The sequence below is a fragment of the Myotis lucifugus genome, unplaced genomic scaffold, assembly GCF_000147115.1.
Source record: "Myotis lucifugus unplaced genomic scaffold, Myoluc2.0 scaffold_1669, whole genome shotgun sequence".
Taxonomy (NCBI): domain Eukaryota; kingdom Metazoa; phylum Chordata; class Mammalia; order Chiroptera; family Vespertilionidae; genus Myotis; species Myotis lucifugus.
This window is the reverse complement of record NW_005872717.1, coordinates 18887-25827: the sequence shown is the minus strand read 5'-3', so window position 1 is coordinate 25827 and position 6941 is coordinate 18887. Positions and strand designations below refer to the sequence as shown.

Sequence of the window (6941 nt, the reverse complement as noted above, 5' to 3'; positions counted from 1 at the left end):
AGGCTTGGACATATTGGTGGGCTTCTTGACTCTGGCCCTGAGCCCCTGGAAGAAGGCCAGTCAGTATCTCTCTAGCCTGGCCCTTCTGTCTTCTGAGTTCGGGTCCCATCTGGGCTCCTCATCTGGGAGGGCCTCCCTGGCCCATCTGTCTGTGTCTAATATCCCTGCCGGGGCCTGGGTCTGGAGCCATTTCTGAGCTTCCATTACTATTCTCAAGCGCTCCTCCGTGTTAAAAAGCCTGAGAAGGAGTTGCTTGCAGTCAACCTAGGTGGGCTTATGGGTCTGGAAAATTGACTCTAGGAGGTCTACCATGGCCTGAGGGTTTTCAGAATAGGCAGGAGTGTGCTGTTTCCAATTCAGGAGATGGGTCGTGGTAAAAGGCTGGTAGTAAAAGACCAATCCCCCCTCTTGTAGGTCCCATCTTCTCCAAGCACGTGGGGACCCCGAGTCTCCTGGAGAGGCATCTGAAAAGCTGGGGGTGGCTTGGGTCTCTGATCAGCTGAGCGCAAGTGCCATCCAATTGGCTCTGGAGAGTCAGAAGGAGGTGGTGTATCTAAGCTTCCCTGAGTGGGCAAAGGAGCACTGGGTGCCACATATGGAGGTGGTAAAACTGGCGGGGCTTCCTCAGGGGTTCCTGCAGAACAGGAGGCTTATTCTCCTTCTGAGGGGCCTGTTTCTCTTCTCCTGCCTGTCTCTTTTTTTCTGCCGCTAAAACCTTACTCTGCCCCTTCTTACACACACAGAGCCGGATCCAAGGTGGCTTGAGCTGAACTATTTTCAGCCACTGATCAATGTAGGGAAACTGGTCGGGATGACCTGGGTCTCCCGTTGTAACTCTGTAAACATTCCTGATTGTGGGGACATCCAATGTGCCCTCCGCTGGCCATCCTTCCCCAAAAGATGGCCAGTCTATTTCACACATCTTTCTTAACGTCCAGGGAACTAACTTTACCCCACAACCCCCAGTGAAACCTTTCTTAAAATTCTTTAACATACATTCTAAAACAGTGGGTTTGGAGGAACTACTTCCTATATTTGCAGTTAAACTGTGTAATCCCTCCCAGTTAACAGAGACACAGGACAAACACAAGGTAACTTTCACTTCACATAGACTTTTACATTCACATTCACACACCAGTGTGAGCTTTGACTTTCGCCCACAGAAAGTCCCTGAACTGAGGCAAATATTTTGCCTAACTGGTGATCAGCCACTTCTTCTGTCCCGAAAGATAGGCCTGAACTCAGACTGGTTCCAGAAAGGGCTTTTCTGTCTTCCTTGGAGTCCACGGGGGCGCGAGTGGGGGTCCCGGTCTTCCAGGCCCGATGAGGACTGGAACCCAGTAAATCACTGCAGGTGTGCCTTTCCCGTTTTCAGGGGGGCCCGGGCGAATGGACCAGCCGTGGACCTTTACCAGTGGTGCCCTACGTAGGCAGCACGACTGGTATTTTCTCGGCCAACGCACCAAATTAATGTTGCAGATAAGCTGCCAGGCAACACGGGAGAATTAATCAGCCGGGCGCTCAAGAGGATATTCAGAAAAGTAGCCTTTATTTGCAGATGCACTAGTGCCGTGACCCAGGGGAGTCAGTCTCCAAATCCTGAGCGATGAATATGGATGAAGCTTTCCCTTTACACCCTTAGTTCCTTTGTCCCCCAAATATGGGTCAGGCTTCCAGACTTTTCACAGGCTTTGCGGCCCCCTGTGAGTTGGGATGGGGGAAGTGAGATTACACTCAGAGGCCTGTCTGGCACCAGCGCTTGCCAACCCCCTTAGGGGGTTGTATATGGTTCATGGCTTATGGTCTCTGTAAAATTGGAGTATTCCGGGTCACAGGTTCTGTAGAGGGCCCCTGGGAAGGCACATGGGCATTTTTCCTTAATAATTGTCAGCTGAACCCAAGGCGACAGGCAGAGACACATCTTGGATACACATCTTACCAAAAGGGGCAGAAGTGTTCTCAGCTTGACTCTCATCTTTGTCCAGGTGCTGGGGAGTGGGTTTTGATATGTAAATCCAGTCTAGCACCGGGAATGAATACTACTCGACTTGGGCCCTCCCAAGCTCCTTTCTTTATCTTGAGTTTTGGTGAAACCTCCTGGTATTTGGGGTATAAAATAAACACGCTGCTTTGGTGCTGGGTCCCTGTCTCTCCCTCAGAAGAGGACGGCGGTCCCACCTGGTCCCAGCCCTTTCCTTCCATCTTTGTGTCTTGTCTCTTTATTTCATTTCTCAATCCCCAGCCCCCCTACTCAAAGAACCGGACCACTCTCTTTCCGTGCTGGACGTGGAAAAGAGAGACCCCGCCATAAGGTTCTGCAAGGCAGGACAGATAAGAATGGAGTTTATCAGCAAGCAAGAGTGTGCATCAGAATGCAGGTTACTGGCACAGATTCAGATAGCTACCCCCTTCCCTCCACCCCCCAAATGTCTTATTTTCCCCTTCACTGGGATCGGAGAGTGCCCAGCACTCCTGAGGAAAACTCCCGGAAGGGGTCAGGGTCAGGGTTCATTGTGCAGCAACCAAATCAAAACGTGTCATGTGTCTGTTCTCAAAATGTTTTCCTTTTCTTTGAGTTATGGGCCCATCTAGGCTCCGAGGTGTTTGGTCTTTGACAGGCCTGTTTCATCCTCCCGTTTCCAGGGTCTGTAAGAAAACTTTTCATCTATCACTCATCAGACAACTGTGGCTGTATTCCTATTACATGCACTTCCCACTAACATCAGTGCTGGAGGTAGTGGCATTGGGTATCAAAGGACCCAGAATCCTGAGATAAATAGTCTGGTTCTGGAAGAGTCAGGCACACAGTATGCACTCAATAAGTGTGTATTTAATTAATTTTTATTTTGCTCAAAAGTTGACTTTGTTCATAATCAAAATTAAACTGTGTATAGCATGTTGCTTCACACATTCCCCAAGAAGGTGGAGCCTTCTCCTTAAGGCGAGGGGATTGGAAAGAATTCCTGTCCATGCATTTTCTGGGCCTTGTTTTCGCTGGCCTGAAAGAGAAGGTGGGCGTGTCAGACAGGGCCCGGAGCTGACAATGGGAGGAGAGTATGGACAGTCAGTTTGGAGGGGCTGCCAGACCTCCAGGCCAATGGAGGACCCCACTACCTTCTCGGATCTCTACTGTGCCTCCCTCAAACCATCCCCAGCCCTCCCTCTTACTCATGTGCAGCCCACACCCCCATCCCCACCCCAGCCAGCCCCAGACCTCCCCAGATGCTAATCCCAGGTTTGCTCTGACCTTATTTCAGCATAACAGGAGTCCTATAATGAATACTAGTATTGTGCCTACAGCTAGCACAAAGGCAACAGGCCCCTTTGCCTGCCAATTCAGAGTTACACGACCCTATATGGAGGAAGAAAGAGGCAGGTCATCCACAGAAATCTGTTCTGCACCCCACCATAAGCCAGCTACTTTTATTGGGTAAAAGGACAAAGATTACATGGGGAAGTAGGCAAGGGTATGCCAAATGGGCAGTTTACAGGTAATACAGGCTGGAGATTTGCAAAGGCCTGAGCATCTGCAAAGGCTGGGGGTCTTCAAAGGGCTGTTAATATGGGAAGGGTTCCAGGCTCTGGTTTCTATAACTAGGTGGTTAGTCTTTCCATGATAATAGGCAGCTCCCTGGTGGGATGATGAGCTGCATTTCCAGGTGAGCTCCCAGCCATATTAGAATGTGTTTTCTTTCATCAGAACAAAGCAATCACAGTTAACAGGGCATGATTAATATTTCTTACAATTTTAGTTGGTCCCCAATATTCTGTTTCTGCCTCTAACACCTGAGTCCTCTGAGAACTGCTGGTCTGTCGCTTGAGATGCCCCATCCCATGGTCCTGGGGTCTTAGCCCAGGGGGAAGCAGTGGGCCCCCTTATAGGCCCTTAGTTGTCCTGGGTGCACCCTGTCAATGGGGGAAATGACCGGAGTCCTGTTTTTGTCCCAGTAACTGGTGGCTGGGCATGGCCAGGCCTGGCTGAATCTCACCAGAGAGAGGGCGAATGAGGCATCTTTTCCTTCCATCATCTTCTCAAGGAATCAGAGCTCACACCTGTGGGGAGAACACCAAAGTCACCTTCCCACACACTCCAATCCCCCTAGGGCCTCTGGATCTGCTCCTCTAAGGGGGAAGCCAGGTTTCAACCTCACAGGGATCCTGCCTAGAGGGGATCACCTGGAAAACAAGAGATCTGAGGGTTAATGGCCCTGGAGCCAGGCCCATTCTCTGGGGGTGAAGGGGTGGGGGGTTGTCTGTGGAGTCCCAGGGCCTGGCTTTGCTTCAGGCTCAGGAGTCTCTTCTGCAGGCCTGGGGGAGAGCTCACCTACCCTCTCCCCATTGCCTCCCATTGTAGGAGATGCATCTTTTCATCTTCATAGAAAAGGAACAGCATGCAGCCAGTCAGTTACTGAATTTCCCCAGAGCAAGATGGATATGGGAGGGGATGTGGGGAGAGATTATGAGAGCTGTGCACCTGGCTGGTAGCACATTTTCCAGGAAGATTCTGTAGACAAAAGGAGGTGGAAACAACTAGAAAAGGCCTCAGCCAATTAAAAAGAAAAGAAAAGAAAAGAAAAACCAATAGGAGACATTAATACATAGGCGACCTATGGGATAGAATGTAAACTCCATATACTCAGCCAAAGAACTGGAGGAGGGACTTTCACACAAGAGGATAAATACTGCCTGTGCCAGCTAATTCAGGTGAGCCTGCACCAACGGACACCCGCTCTGAAGAAAGTTTTAAGTCTCATTTTCGCCAGACTCTGTCTCTGAGTCCGTTATTTGAATTCAGACAGTGAGCCTTTCCCACACTGTCTCCTCACCCACCGTGGAAAACTGTTTTTTGAGGGAGCTCCTGTGGCCACCAGCCCAGGTTGTGCCCCACCTCCTGCCCATCCTCTTCAGCCCCTCCAGCTGTGTCCCCCCCCTCCCCGTTCCTAGAAAACCCAGGCTTGGCTCCTGGGGCCCTGGGCCCCTTTCCTCTGCTCCCCGGGTCATATGGGGGTACTCACCAGCAGCCCCTCCCCCTTCCCTGTCCACCAGGCTATTTCCTTTGGCTGCTCAGAATTCCTGACACCCCTCCTCCCCCAGCTCACTGCTCCCAGCAGGACCCATGGATAAGAACCTGCCATGGGACACATCTGGGGAGGACCTGAGGGGGTGGTCACCTGACAGGTGGTAGTGGGGTGAGCGGTGGCCCCACTGGGTACAGAGAAAGGAACAGCTGGGGTCCTTGACCCACTGACACCCCCAGCCCAGCTCCCCCACACATTCCAAGGCCAGGGTGTCGGCTAACCTGGCTCTTGAAAGGACAAAGAACTCTCCTCCATCTTGTCTTGTAGGGCTGGGCCCTCAGCCTAAGCCCCCTCCCTTTTCTGAGAGTGACCACAAGAATGCCAGTACTGTCCTAACTCCCCCAACCACCACCTGAATGGACCAATGAAGCTCCAGGAATGCAGCTAAGGTCCTAATAAGGCTATAGTGGGGGACAGCTCAAGCCTCAGAATGTGCTGGTCACTTCCTGACCCTTGTGCTGAAAGACCCTGACCAAAGTGACCAGTCTCTGTAACCCACGTCACTTACCTAAGCCCACCCAAATGACTAGCCCTATATAACCTTTGTTCTCCTGGGGATCTCTCGTTCGTGTTCTCTCTCTCTCTCTCTCTCTCTCTCTCTCTCTCTCTCTCTCTGGTCTCGCCGCTGTGTCAAAAGCGGCTGGGAGCCAAACCCGGGTTTGAATAAAGACTCTTTGTTTATTGCATCGGAAGAGGCTCCCTGGTGGTTGATTCTTGGGGACCCCGAACTCTGGGCATAACAGCTCTCACCCTTTGTCCTTAGTTGCCCTTCTAGAAGGCAGATCTGATTCCTGCCTGCAAATCATGTCCCTGCTGTATCTAGGCCTCCCTTGGCTGAGGACCCCATTCCCTGAGGCTGAGCCTGCCGTCCTGTTCCGGGTAACGAACCCTCTGCTGGACTCCCACATTTTTTTTAAAAAATATATTTTATTGATTTTTTGCAGAGAGGAAGGGAGAGAGATAGAGAGTTAGAAACATCAATCAGCTGCCTCCTGCACAACCCCCACTGGGGATGTGCCTGCAACCCAGGTACATGCCCTTGATCGGAATCGAACCTGGGACCCTTCAGTCCGCAGGCCGACGCTCTATCCACTGAGCCAAACTGGTTTCGGCTGGACTCCCACATTTTGGTGAGGCAGCTCTCCTACCCTGGTGGCCCCGCCCTGCTCTTACCTTGAGAAAGAGACCGACCTTGCTTCCTCCTGCTCTAGCTGGCCAGACTGAGAAACAGCCGGAAGTTTAGTGCCAGGGTGTGGTGGGAAGTGAAGTCAGAAATTCCATAATTCTGAGTCATTTGAAGAGGAGTATAATTGCGTGTGTGTTGGGGGTGGGGGTGAGTGGGGTAGTGATAGACTGCTTTTACTTAACAGTTTACTTTTTTTTTTTTCATGGCAAGAAGCAGACTTTTAAAAAAATATATTTTATTGCCTGGGCTTAAGGAGAATGGATCTGGGGCGCAGTTTGGGCAGATGGGGCACCAAGATGGGCAAGGACCTGAACAGAGCTGGAGAAGCCTGGGCCGGTGCGTCTGCTTGGCCAGCTCCTCTCTTCGCAGCAGTGAGCATGTCACCTCCTCCATCCAAACCTCACTTCCCCACGTGTAAATGTGCTTTTACAATTAAGTCCTGCCCTTGGGGGCGGTGGGGAGGCTGCTGGGGATTAAGATACAGATAACTGAGTTACTACAAATCCAGGTGCTTGGGTGCTGGGCCTGAAGCGAAATGTTTCATGGCTTTTTCCATTTAACCTTCCAGCCCCGTGTTATGAAAGTCCGTCATTCTCACTGATCCAGGTTACAGAGCTGGGAGGCCAGCTGAGGCCGAGCTGGAGCCCACCCCACACGGCGCCTGGCATGCCTTGTCC

General features: G+C 51.5%; 1 long non-coding RNA gene across 1 annotated transcript; it reads right to left on the bottom strand.

Moving 5' to 3' along the window:
- Positions 1-2823: 2823 nt before the first annotated feature.
- On the bottom strand, positions 2824-6299 carry LOC111824476. The gene is made up of 4 exons (XR_002827552.1): positions 6252-6299; positions 3990-4053; positions 3248-3352; positions 2824-2999 (listed from the first exon to the last, which is right to left on the bottom strand). It is a non-coding gene; the product is annotated as an uncharacterized LOC111824476 (long non-coding RNA).
- Between the last annotated feature and the right edge of the window lie 642 nt (positions 6300-6941).